This window comes from Halichoerus grypus, chromosome 2 (genome assembly GCF_964656455.1).
Source record: "Halichoerus grypus chromosome 2, mHalGry1.hap1.1, whole genome shotgun sequence".
NCBI classification, from domain to species: Eukaryota; Metazoa; Chordata; class Mammalia; order Carnivora; family Phocidae; genus Halichoerus; species Halichoerus grypus.
Window position 1 is genome coordinate 93,633,821 of NC_135713.1, and position 12,432 is coordinate 93,646,252.

Sequence of the window (12,432 nt, forward strand, 5' to 3'; positions counted from 1 at the left end):
CAGCGAGAACCAGGAAGGTGGCATTGGACTTGGAAAGGACAGGACAACTGGGAAGACCTTAAAATGAAGAATCAATGGGAGTGGCTATGGCAATGGCAGAGGCCGGGAATCCAGTGCTAGGGTCTGTGTTCAGGCAACTGGTGGAAAAAGGTATCCCAGACAAGAGGCAGAGAAGTTGGGGACAGGAGCAGGTCTCACAGGAAGAAAAGACAAGAAGGATGTGCCTTTTCAGAGTGTCGGCTAAAGTGCCTTAGAAATTCATCCTGAAACCGTATTTTGGACAGAGGAGGATGTTTCAAAACCCCAAGTATTTACGAATATTCTTTGTGACTGCTTGCAGTTTTCCCTCCTAGAGAATCACAGAGCAAAGAAACTCATGTCTGGAACCTCCTCTCCGGGAGAGGGAGGTGAGGATGGGGGTCCAGGCAGCCCCAACCCACCCTCCCGCTTAGGATTCCCGGGGATCGCGGGACGTTCTCCCGCTCCGACCCGGGCCTGGGGAACTGCTTCGGGCGCTCCAGGGCCCGCGCTCCGCGGCAGGAGTCCGGCCTATCACCCCCGACTCCAACTTCGCCGCCCTGCCTAGGCCGTGCGCATTCTCGGCGCTCCTGAGACACTTTCCCGAAACTGCCCCCCGAAGGTTCCCGGGAGCGGCCCGGGGGTCCTCCGCAGGATTCCAGGAGGCGCCGCCGCCGCGGGGCGGGCGCAGTGACCCGCTCCCAGGCCCCGGGGCCTCCGCCCCTCCTCCCGGGGATCCCCTTTCGCCAACAGCCTCCCGGGCCCCGCAGGACACTCCCCTCCGGAGGCCGGGCCTCGTCGTCCCGCCACCGCCCCCGCCTCGCCCCCGGCCGCCCCGCCCCGCCCCGCGCGAGGCGCCGGGAGAGCCCCGGGCCCCGACCCCTCCCCCTGAACGCCCGGCCCGAGAGCGGGACGGGGGCGGCGATGGTGACTGGGCAGCGGCGCGGGGCTGGGTCCTGGGCAGGGAGGCTCGGCGGCCTCTTTCTTTCTCTGCCCCCGCCCCTCTCCCTCCTCCCTCCTCTCTCCTTGCTAGCCCTGCCGGCGGCCGCCGAGGTCGGCGCTCTCGTCTCGTCTCCTCCCCCCACCCGGGGACCCTCTCCTCTCCCCTCCCTCGCCCCCTCCTCTCGCCGCCTCCTCCTCCTTCCCGGAGCTGCGAGCTGCGAGGAGGCGTAGCGGAAAGCCCCGGCGGGGGGAAGGCTGCGAGCTCGGAGCCGGAGACGCGGAGCCGGGGCCGGGTGAGTTGGAGTCGCCGGGCCCCGCGCGCGCTGCGGGAGGGAGAGCCTGCAGCCCCGGCCAGGTGGGGCGGGCGGCCCCGGTGGGGGGCACCCCGTCCGGGCGCCGGCGGAACCGTCGCGGCCGGCGGAGCCCGGGCTGCGTGCGCGGTGGCTGGCGCGGGAACCTGGCTCCCGCGCCCCCGGAGCCAACGGGGAGGGAAGAGGACCGTCCCCGGCACCGGGACGGGTGTCGGATGCTGGGAATGGGAGGGAGCGGCTGCTTCTCCTCTCACCGCCGCAGCCGCCGGCAGCAGAAGTGGAAAAATTGTGCCTGGAACGGCAATTTGCCGGGAAGCCAGCGCGAGCCGAGCTCTCCCGCCGCCGCTGGCGGGCTCCGACCGGTGGTTCCCGCGGGCACCGCGGCGCGCGGGTTTGGGCGCAGCCCGGCGCCGAGCTCCGCGCGCTTGGTACCGCGCCTCGGGGGCCGCCCGGTGGTCGCCCCCGTGGGGCCTGGTGTGTGGCGTTGGGTCACGCCGGCCACAGACGTCAGCTGCTTTTCAAATCTGGGCTGCATTTTTGTGGGCAGCGCAGTGATTTGGGGTGCGGGCTGGAGGAGGTGGGCGTGGAGTGGGAAAGACCACATCTGGGATGGATGGTTGAGCCCATGGGCTGGGGTAAAGGACTGGGGAAGACTCTGTATGTGTCTTTGGGTGTTTTTAGGCACAAAGTTTCCCCCTACCCCCTGTTTTCCCTTCCATTCAGCGGTCTGGTGTTCTTTGAGCTGAGAAAAGCAAAAGGATTTTCTTCCATCCCGTTCAACTTTTCTCTTAATCTAGGAGGGTCCTGAGTTTCAGGAGAGTCCGTGAGCTGTTTCAGTGCGAGTAAATGAGAGTAAAGACAAAGTCTTGTCCCCCACCCCCATCTTTACTCTCCCCCGCCCCCCCGGGCCATTTCCTGTATTTCCCGTTTTCTGTCTGTGGTTGTGTGCGTTCTTGTAGGTTGCCATCCGTGACCCACATGTAAAAGTACAACTTCTGTTTGAAATCGCAAAGTAGCCCCAGTAGACCAGTGTGTGTTTGAGCGAGAGGGAGAAGAGGGATGAGTGCGAGGGGGAGGGGAGCGGTTAGGGTCTCGTCCCAGAGAGTTAAACCTGAGTAACAGAGTTCGAAGGAACGTTTATCATGGGCGCTTTGCTTTTCCTACACTCATTCGCTTGAGAGCTCCACCCCCAACAGGTTTAAGCGAGGATCGGTGCTAATTTCTTTGGCGTTGCCCTTTCCTGGGTGTTTCTGATTCTTTCCTCCTGGTCTTTTTAAAAACCGACTTCATTTACAATTTAAGAGATAAGGAACACATGCTAGTGGGAAGATTAAATGTTTTAAAGATAGAGGAAAGAAATAAAATTCAACATCCTCATTTCTTTTTGCCGTCATACTGTGACAGGTTTGTTATTAATCTGTGTCAAATCTGATGCTGATGAAATAGTTGAGGGGCTTGCAGTAATACCACTATTATGGTATAATAATATTTTTTCTAGGTGGTCACACATAGAGCAGGTAGTGTCTCTGGTTGTGGTTTGCAAAGCGTGCAGCCAACATTTTAGGCCAGGAAAGAAGACATGGTATGTTGCAGGAGATGATAGGGGTGGGGAGGGAGAATCATTTGTCTTTAGAGCAGTCCAATTAGGAAGAATAATTACTCTGCAAATGAACATTCTCAAATGTAATTCGAATCATGGTACATGAACCAGTCATTTGTCTTTAGGAAGGAAAAAGGATCTTTGTAGATGAGAGCAAAGCAGTGCCTTCTGGAAAAAGGAATGTATACTGTTCATCCATGTAGATGGGCTCAGAATTGATGGCACCTGCCTACAAAGATGTGTGGACTGATGAATTAAAGAGATTTCACTGCATATAGTGGACAGGGCAGGAAGGAAAATTCCATAGTGGAAGACAGAAAAACAACATATAGAAAAGTACATAGTCCTTTTTAATGAACATTGTGTACAGCTTCTCAGATTCTTTATTGCAAAGAATTGACAAAATAGGAAGCGAAAATATAGGAGACCCAAATTGGTGCTGTTGAGTTCCCAGAGGTGCCACTTACTATCTGAACTTCGGACAAGTTATTTAATTTCTCTCAGCCTTGGGTTCTGTGTCTATAACTCGGTGGCAGAGTTCAAGTCAAAGACTAACCTTGAAGATTAACTAGGATTACTTTTGTATAGGACTTGGGGTGGTGTCTCGTGCTAAGTGCTCAGAAAATGTTAATGTTGGTTGTCAAATATTTCAAATGCCCTGGAAAAAGCAGTGCCATTCAAAGAGTCGGAATGCATACCTGAGCTGTGGTTGCTTGAGGCGGACCCTGAGTTGAGGCTGTCCCCCTGCCTCTGACAGCCCACAGACGGAAACACTTGATCTCTCTAGAACTTACAAGCTGCATCCTTTTGGCCCATTCTGGTCAGCCTTCCCTGGGACTCCAGTTCTGGGGAGTGTGTAGTGCAGGCTGCATGTGGCTCCGAGGGCAAGAGCACAGGTATGGCTTGCAATTCCAGGCCTCACTGACCCTGTGATGGCAGGTTCTCAGGTTTCCAGTCCCATGAAAGTAAATATCCAAATTTCGTTTGAGGGGGGAAAAAAAGACAAAAGAACTTTAATGGTTGGACAAAATGCATGCCTCTTGGGGAATCCTAAAGGCAACATTTTACTCGATGCTTACTGCTCTTGGAAAGATACAAGCAGTAAGTAAATATCTAATCTCCAGAATTTTTTCCAAAAAGCAACTTTAAAGTATACTTTGGGGTTAATGATACACTGCCCAGTTTTTATTAAGGTTGTACCTAGCACAAAGTGAACAAAAGGCATTCTTAGCCAAACACTATTTCTTGAGCAGGGGAATTATGCTGTATATGGCTCTTCTAATTGAGGAGGACTGCCTCTTTGCTCATTCGTCCATCCTTTTATCCTGTCATTCAGCAAATACCTATGAAGCCTGTCCCATGGGCTAGGCTCTGCTCTGGCCTCTGGTAACACAGCAAGAACCAAGAGCAGGCCTCTTCTCTCACAGAGTACACATTCTAGTTGGCAAAGCAAACTGTGCGAGAGACCTCCATAAACCCGGGAAGCTCCTTTTTTGCTTTAGAAGAGACTGTGCTGGGAGAGCAGAGTGCTGGCTGGGTGTGCTTCCCTCCCACAAGCCTGCCTGCTCAGAGGGAGTGATCTGGCCGCGGGTAGTGGCAGGGGCTGCCAGTCCTGTGGGTTCTCTGTAGGGATAAGGGAGAAAGAGGGGGCTCTTTTTTTCCCATGCTTTATAAAAATCTGTGTCCAGTTTGAGTAGTGGGTGAGTAGAACCAGCAGCCACATGCCATGGAGACAGTTTTTTTTTTTCTTCTCAGAGGTGAGATTTCTCAGCCTTAGAAGGGCAAAGAAGGAATTAAAGGTCAGTTTTGATCATCAGCTTATAAAACCCAGATGTGTCCAGGGAAGAATCTGGTGTGGCACTTGAAACACTTCTTGCTCTCATGCTGTATAAGGCATGAATGAAGGAATAAAGAAAAGTGGATACTTGGTTCCTCATGCACCTGCCAGGTTTTCTTTTTCATCACTTTTAAAATAACATTAATACATTATGCAATAATAATTGCATGTTTGGAATCTAGGAGGCTTGCAAAGGTGTAAGGCAGTCAGGGCTCTGATAGTTGTGTGGACTGGAGGCAGGTTGTGTAGGGAAGGCCCTGAGGGTGCTGGGGTTGGGTGCTGAGCTGAGGAAGCTGAACCTCATCTCCAAAGCTGGCTAAATGATGGAGAATTTGCAGCAGGTAATTGACTTGCTTTATTGTGCTTTAGAAAGAACTTGGTGGCCGTGACGTGGGCTGGGTGACAAGGAGACCAGAATGGGGACAGAAGGTGAGTTGGGAGGCTAGTGCAGGAATCCATGAGGGACTTGGAGAAGGAGAAGGGGAGAGGAAGGCGGAGGCCAGGAGAGACTGGTCACACTTCCTTGGTCATCTTTTGGGTGTGGGCACTTAGTGAGATGGGAGTCCAGGGTGATCAGTCATGGCACGATTCGCTGAGGTAAGCAGCTGTGGGGATCCTCAGTTTGAGGAGATGGTGAGGACTAATGAGCTCAGTTGAATCCCGGACTGCACTGTGAGCCTTCCTGGGAGAGATGCCCAGCAGAGAGCTAGAGACACAGGCTGGAACAGAGGTCTGGAGCTAGAGATGAAAGAGGGAGTTATTTTTATAGTAGTGGCAAGTGGTTGCCTGGTTGGTTGAGATTTACTAAATAGTGCTCAGGGTGAGAGTTAAGTGGTGTCCTTGTAACTGAATTTTTCCCTTTTATCCTTTCAACAGGCCTAACTGGGGATAGTCAAGCCCCTGACCTTGGCCTTAAATGACCAGTCTCTTACTGGTATTATTTTACAGATATGGTAGATCTGTTTATATTATTTTGACCTGAAATCATTGAGAGGAATATATGTAGAATGGCTCTGAACATATTTAATAGCTAGGATGTATAACTGGTGAAATTGATTACCACCCCCCAACACACACACACACACATCCCAAAATTCATCTGTGGAAGCCCTGATCCCCAGTGCGGAAGTACCTGGAGGTGGGGCCTTTGGGAGGTGATTAGGTTTGGATGAGGTCGTGAGGGTGGAGTTCCCATGATGGGATTAGTGTCCTTAGGAGATGAGAAAGGGAGACCAGAGCATGCCAGAGAGAGAAGGCTGCCATCTGCAAACCTGGAAGAGGGTTCTCACCAGAAACCAAACCTGACAGTGCCTTGATCTTGGACTCGCAACTTCTAGAACAGTGAGAAAGAAATGCTGTTTACGTCACCCAATCTGTGGTATTTTGTTACAGCAGCTTGAACTGACTGTTGTAAAGGTGTGTGTTGTATTTCAGAAAATTTAAGATGACCTTTACTTGCTAAGAAAGTAAAGTAGTTTTGTGTGCATCTATAAAATACCAAGTCCAGTTAAAGAGGTATGTTACCTGCATGTTTTCTTAGTTAAACTGTAATACCTTCAGCTAGGTCAAGAGCAAGTACCCAACTATGACTGAGACTTGCCAGGTAAGAAAGGAGAACCTCACTGTATTTTGACTTTTCCTCCTGTGGGTTTGTTCTGATTTGGATTTAATCCCACATTTGTTGATTAAGTGGTGTTTTGGAGACTATTTAAAAAATATTTTAGTCAAAATTAAGTAAGACTTCTGAGGTGTTGACTTGGGTGAGTTTTTGAGGTTCCATTTAGGACAGTGCAGCCCAACTAGCTTTTAAGCTCTTCACATTCTACGGAATTCTGTAGTCAGTTATGGTATTTGAATGAAGAATGTTGAGGGTTTCAGCGGGTCCGTAGCAAACAATGTGTAACACCTACCGAGGTGACATTAGCGATAAAAGCCGTTCTTGTGTCTTCTGTATGGACAGAGGGTAGTTCCCGAGGTGTCACCAGGTTTCCTGGCTTTTGGCCACTTCAGGGTAATACACTGGGATTTGCAGCCCAGGCTAGTGATGAAGCTAGGATGTTATAATGGTAAATATGGGGCCTTTAAAAAAAGCACTCCCGGGGTGCCTGGGTGGCTCAGTCATTAAGCGTCTGCCTTCGGCTCAGGTCATGATCCCAGGGTCCTGGGATCGAGCCCCACATCGGGCTCCCTGCTCAGCGGGGAGCCTGCTTCTCCCTCTCTCTTTGCTTCTCCCCCTGCTCGTGCTCTCTGCTCTCTCTCTGTATCTCTGTGTGTCTCAAATGAATAAAAATAAATAAATAAACAAATAAATAAATAAAGCACTCCCTGTTTGTGGAACTAAGGATATTTTGGCGTGGGCTGAGTATCTCTAATCCTACAAGTGCACAGACTTGCAGGGATCCCTGGATGGCTGGACGGGAGCTGCACACATGTTTGTGGATCCCAGGTCTCTATTACCAATTGCTCCCCTACACCCTTTCTCCCAACACTAATTTTCTCCCCTTAGAGAGACCTCTGTGAGGACACGGTGAGAAGGCAGCCATCTACAAGACAGGACAGAGGCTCCGAATCTGTAGGTGCCTTGAGAACTTGTACTGGGAAAATTAACTTTTGTTTTCATGTCCACGAAAAAGAGGCTTATCTGCCTTTTTTAATGAAGTTACCATATGGCCCTGGAGGGCTATTGCTGTTAATTTGAATTTCATTCATTTGTGGAATAATTAAAAGTGTGCAAAATAGACGCCAGTGAATGCTTGTTAAATTGCAGGCATGCTGTTTGATCTGTGCACACTGTGAGTGCCCTTACTGCTGTGGATCTAGGGTGAGACCAGTGGGGTTACGGACCATTGTCAGGCTGTGGAACCAGCAGGGACACCTCCCCTCACCCTTGCTTGCTTAACTGGGTTGCCGTTGAAGGGAAAGCTGGTAGCCATAGACAGACTGGAAGGATGGAGACTCAACTTTTAACTCTTCATGTTGGGCTAGTGTGATTTCAAGTGACTAGTTATTTTCTTTATTTTCCTATTTTTCAGATTTTCTGTAAATATCATGTTACTTTTAAAATCAGAGCAAAACAGTTGGTGGGTTTGTGTGTGTGTGTGTGTGTGCAAATGTCTTTGGCCACAACACTGTACATCTCCTTAAATCTGTGGTGCATCCATTATAAAGCAGGTTTCTGCTTTAAAAGAGAATTGCAATTCCTATTTGTTGTAAACGTAGTTGCTCATGATGGGAGGCTGGGAATACAACCAGGACTGGGGGCTGTGACCCACAGCCAGAGTGGGGCAGCTTCCTCTGAACTATAGGCAAGAACCCACTCCTTACCCTATATTTTCTGTGTTTTCATAAACATTGTAAATGTGATTTGAGAGGTGTTTCACTTTTATAGCTAAGCGTGTAAATGTTTTTCTGATTGGTAAGAACTCTTGAATTAAATCTGTTAAGTACTCATTTAAATATGTACTATACTGATATGTTAGGTTTCTTTCTTTTTAAAAATTGTTTCAGTGTTCATTTTAACCCAAACCAGCAGTGAGATCTTAAATATCCCTTTAGCAGCAACCTCTCCACATGCCTGCAAAATTAGAGGGGCTCTTTTTCCTCTACTGATTCTATTGTTCAGCATTTTCTTTCTTTCCACACTGAGCTGTGTTGTCAAGGGCACCTGGAGTTCAAGCTTCCTTTCTCCTGGGGCAGGCTGCAGTTGGGCTGAATTTCACATGTTGTTTTCCAGTTTTCAGGCAGTTAGCCAGTTGTTTAAGGATGGTTGTCACTCTGTGGACAGTAGCTTCATTTAATGCTTAGGTAAGTGGTGCATACACTGATTCAGGGCAAATTAACCTCTTAAGATTTTAAAACTTTCTTTTTTCTCTTGCCCATAGAGACCAAATTTTCTGAAATTAAAAATAATGGATTGGATAGTCTGGGAACTGCAAACTTACCAGTAAGCAGTCTTTTTGTCTTCATAAATGACTACCACTTGTGTATTCAATATAGACTTAAGAAAAACATGGGTCACAACTTTAAAAACAGTCTAAAATCCCATCCAAGTTTTTAAATGGCTGTCTAGATGATCCTACATAGAGAAGTATGTCTAAACAGATACTTACACTCTGTCATTTGCTCATTTTTATAGTAGTCCTTCCAAGGTTCTTCTGTATTGGGAGCTCATCATTTGCCAACCTAATTACTAATTCTGCATGGATTTATGCTGTACTATGTAGCGTAGTGCACTGGCTTAAACAGGTGACTGTAGGTCTTTTTGATCGGAATCCTTTTGGTAAATGAGTGTGCTTAGGTTGTCTGGTCTGCGTATGTGTTTTTTCCAGTTTGTGCTGAGGTCTATAGTTTTTTTCTCTATTAGTAAAGAAAGGGCAGCATCAAAGGGAGCTAAGCCAATATGTGGAATGTTTTTAACTATAACCCGAAGCCTAAAAGAGCTGTAGCCAGGGAAAGAGGCCATACTTAATTATAAGAACCCAAGTGGTGGTGGTGATGAAAAAGTGGTGGTGATGAAAAGGCTGTGTATTCACCTGTGTGGACAGGTGGCTGGGGGACTGGCGAGGATAGTCTGATGAGCTTTGTGGCAGATGGACTGCTGCTTCCCTTGGGCGGGAAACTAGACTCATGGACCCTAAGACGACGTGAGCTTTCTTGGCAGCTACTTTAGTCAACACAACTGGCATGTTTTTAAAACACTTTAAAATGAGAAGTGCCAGTTAGATTTCCTCTTGCTTATATGTGTGTGTGAGTTTTTTTAAAAATCTTGACCATGGGGCTTCCGTCAAAATGTCCAGATAATTTTGGATTCTGACCTGCTCATCTGTCATGTCAGCCATCCTCTGGCTGCGTGTTCTGTTCCTCGACACATTCTGCTCATAGGGCATGGAAGTTCTTTGAGTTACTTACCGGTGCTGCTCGGTTAAGCCTCCCCTTGTCATTCTTCTGAGTCCTCTTAGTAACCAGGGGCGTGTCAGCCTTTGTAGGCAGCCAGAGGGTAGAGGGTTGGAGTCTGTGCCAACGAACAAAGGAAGCTAATCATACTCATGACCTTGCCCTCATTAACACTGTGTTGGAACCAGGAGAGCCAGCGTTCCATGGTACTGTTTGACTTTGGATTGTCTCTGTTGATTTATGGTCATGGGGTCCATATTTCAGCCTTCTAAGGAATATAAGAGCGAGATGAGACTGTAGGAGATTATCAGTACTTACTGCCTCTTTCTAACTCCCTCAAAGTTGGGCTTTGAATTATCAGCTAGTTTTGTACCCTGCTGATGGTGATTTGGTCCCAGGACTAACCAAGACTGACGAGAGTGTGAGGGAAGAAGGCCTCTGAGAGTCTGGAGCATTCGTGGGTAAGCTGATGACCTGGGTGTTCCACAGGTGGGCGTAAAAGTCTCACATTGGCACATTCAGACTTCAGTGTGCACAAGAATTACCTGGATCTTGTTACAAGGCAGATTCTGCTCCAGCAGGCCTGGGTGGAGCCTGGGATTCTGTATTTCCACAAGTTTCCTGCCACACTGATGCTGGTGGTTCTGTGGAAAACACTTTGAGTAGCCAGCCTTACCCAAAGCTGGGACATGAATAAGACTATGAACTAGTCAGCTGGAGGCTGAAACCTGTAAAGTCTGATAACCAGGAGGCACCTGTGGAGTCTGACTTTGGATGGGTTGCCTGCCACTTAGGGCTGGTCTCTGTTGGGATGAGACTGAGGGCCCTCAGCCTCGTCACTTCCATTAGGGTCTGTAATGACCACCAGGAGCAGCTGTGTAGTGTTTACCTTTAGTCCTTAGGGCAGGGAGGTTCTAGAGGGTCATTTTAGGTGGGATATGATTAACCTAAATAGCAGGTTTTGTTTTTGCTAAGTTTTAGTTAAATTGATTTCCTCAATACATGTTGACTGTATTCCATAATTTAATTTCATTAATTTATTTTTTTAAAGATTTATTTATTTATCCAAGAGAGAGCACGAGAGAAAGCAAGCATGCACGTGTGCATGCCCATGTGTGCCCACACATTGGGACAGGGGCAGAGGGAGAGAATCTTCAAGCAGACTCCCTGCTGAGTGCGGAGCCCTTGACAGGACTTGATCTCACCACCCATGAGATCATGACCTGAGCCGAAACCAAGAGTCAGCTGCTTAACAGACTGAGCCACTCAGGTGCCCCTATATTTCATAATTTTAACTAGATAAAGAAGGCTCTAACTCGGGGCGCCTGGGTGGCTCAGTCGTTAAGCGTCTGCCTTCGGCTCAGGTCATGATCCCAGGGTCCTGGGATTGAGCCCTGCATCGGGCTCCCTGCTTGGTGGGGACTCTGCCTCTCCCTCTGGCACGAAGCCTGTTTCTAATGTAGTTTAGGCATAGACCCCTCCTCTGAGGTTTTGACTTTGTAAGACTGGAGAGGGTCCTGGGGATCTGTATTTTTTTAAACAAAGCTTCTAGGTAGTTCTTATGGTCAGGCAGGTTCTAGAAACACCAATGTAGAGAAACATTGATTTAGAAACCCATCTATCTGAACCTGCAATGTTGACCGTGTCTGAGGGACGCCCTTACATGTTCTTTTCTTGGCCTCTTGGGTACTGGTTTCTGTCCCTGTGGAATCACTTTTTTATCTTGACACATGCTTTTATTCTTACAGAGAGGCCCTTATCTTGGACGGGACCAAATCAGAGAGTCCTTTTTCAACAATGTAAGACATCAGTTCTGTGAAGCTGTTATTTTTAGGAAGGTTTTATGGACACTGACTATTAAGTGCTTTTGGGCATTCTTGGAAATACTGGGCTCTAAGCTTTGGACCTCTATGGAGAAGTCTAAGGAATGTCCTGCAGCTGACTTTTCCCACACCCTCTCCCACTTTGGTTTAGACAGACAGCTGGGGATAATGAGTGTCCCCTTTCTAAGTAGAATGCTGACTAGAAATGGATGAGGAAGGGCCCCTCATCCTCCACAGACCAGTTTGGTTCTGATCCAGATGAACTGACAGATTGAGGAGTTGGGCTTTCCATACCGTTATATCAACATTGACCTTCCTCTCTACAAATGCAGGGTCCATCTCAGCCCCACCCTAGAGACCAAGTCAGTTTAGGAAGCGGGTATAGTAGGAAATGGCTTGTGTGTTGGTTGGTATTGGAGGGGTGGAGAAAAGGCTTCTTCCCTGGTGATTGTGACACTGTTACATTTCCATCAGAAGCTACAGTAGAAGCAGGCTTCATGCCAGAGATCTGTGGTTATTTGAACCTTTATGACTAGTGCTTTCCTGACGGGTACACCTGTAATATCTGGCAGGGCGATCCCTGTAAGGGTGGTGGTAACCATGGTCATGAGATGAGGAAGAGTCCTGCTATGTCTCAAATTATGTATGACAGCATCGAAGTCCTCAGGACTGCTGAGTGGGAGTCACTAACTGATCTATTAAAAATTAAAAAATAAGGTGAATTCACTTAACTGTTGTGCCTAAAATTCTATCATTAGAGAAATTTGGGTGAAAAATTCTCTTTAAACCTCTTCTTCAACATGTAAACATCTATAGGACAGAGAACACATTTCTTATTTATACCTTCACAGGAATAATTTCATAAAATGCTTCTCAAAAGCAGTTAGCTAAGATCAGGGTATGAAGAGAGTGGACTCTGACTTGATGAGGTGAAGTGTGGGCCCTGGACAAGGAGAGCAGTGCCACAGGAGATAGCTAGAGGCCGCAGGCATGTGGGGCAGCTCACCA

The 12,432-nt window shown here is 48.2% G+C and overlaps 1 protein-coding gene across 7 annotated transcripts in view; it reads left to right on the top strand.

Moving 5' to 3' along the window:
- Window positions 1-858: 858 nt before the first annotated feature.
- The window catches only part of LHFPL2 (LHFPL tetraspan subfamily member 2), a 152,369-nt gene continuing 140,795 nt past the window's right edge, over window positions 859-12,432 (top strand). For all 7 annotated transcript variants that reach the window (XR_013445737.1, XM_078067155.1, XM_078067154.1 and 4 more), the window contains exon 1: window positions 859-1,253. The gene's annotated coding sequence lies outside the window, so the exon portion shown is untranslated. The remainder of the gene's footprint in view (window positions 1,254-12,432) is intronic.